The sequence below is a fragment of the Sinocyclocheilus anshuiensis genome, unplaced genomic scaffold, assembly GCF_001515605.1.
Source record: "Sinocyclocheilus anshuiensis isolate Anshui unplaced genomic scaffold, SAMN03320099.WGS_v1.1 scaffold1237, whole genome shotgun sequence".
NCBI lineage: Eukaryota > Metazoa > Chordata > Actinopteri > Cypriniformes > Cyprinidae > Sinocyclocheilus > Sinocyclocheilus anshuiensis.
The window spans coordinates 614,411-615,385 of record NW_015553581.1 but is presented as its reverse complement, the minus strand read 5'-3'; the positions used below and the strand labels follow the sequence as shown (position 1 = coordinate 615,385).

General features: G+C 39.2%; 1 long non-coding RNA gene across 1 annotated transcript in view; it reads left to right on the top strand.

Annotated features, from left to right (window-relative positions):
• LOC107668368 (uncharacterized) overlaps positions 1-975 on the top strand; it is a 4,572-nt gene that overhangs the window by 578 nt on the left and 3,019 nt on the right. The window contains exons 2-3 of the long non-coding RNA XR_001631887.1: positions 407-618; positions 714-805. This is a non-coding gene — a long non-coding RNA (uncharacterized LOC107668368). The remainder of the gene's footprint in view (positions 1-406; positions 619-713; positions 806-975) is intronic.

Genomic DNA, 975 nt, shown 5'->3' with positions numbered 1-975 from the left:
ATACTGTATATACAGTATATAGGGTGGAACTAGATTTTGTTCAGGAACTGATTGAATTCTTGTTGTCGTTTGATAGAAAAAGGGTCATTTTTTAATTCTCTAAAATATCAGAGTTGTCACTATCGCTGTAAAACAGTCTAATGTTGATGCAAGTTTTATTTCGGGCTCTGTCATTTTGTTTATTTTTTGAACAATCAATTGTGCTCATCAACAACAACAAAAAACTCTATAGTGCACCTTTAAAAAACACAACCTCAGTCCTGGCAATTTTACTTGACTGGTTGAATGTCCAGAGGGCAGAGACGCTCACAAACATGCCACTGGTGTTTGACATGCTATGTTAACATTCAAAACTCCATCGTGACTGTTCTTTGGGGCAGAAAAATTCAAATCAATTTCATTTTAGTTTCTTCAGTGGCAGCTGGAGCCCAGAGTCAAATCCCAACACAACCGGACGGCACGGCGCTTGACAGTACATGGATGTGTGTTCGTATTGGTATATGTGTGCAGTATAATGTGTGGCCTTCAAAGCTCTTCTGACTGCTCAGAGGCAGCGAGAGATGGAGGGCAAAAAGAGAAAGACAGAAGAAGAAAATGAAGGAATAAATAGGATGGAGGGTGAGAGGAGGGAGAAGGATAGTTTTGGATTTTGAACACAGGTCTGTTTGAGTTTGATTAATAGGACTCTTTCTCCCTGTTTTTTGTATCCACAGTTTTAATTAAAGGGACCCCCTGGAGAGAGGGAACACTGCATACCCCGACAGATATGACTGCTGAGGAAAGAAAGGCAGATGGTTACAGAAATGTAAATATAACAGAGCTCACAAAGCAATATGCAAAGACACTTAGCCTGGCCAATTAATGAGCTCTAACTATGATTTCAAGCTTCTTTGTTTGTTTCCATTTCTCTATCCTTGGGTCACTCCTGTGTAAACAACAGCATCAACTAACATAACTACAAAGGTTAATATATAT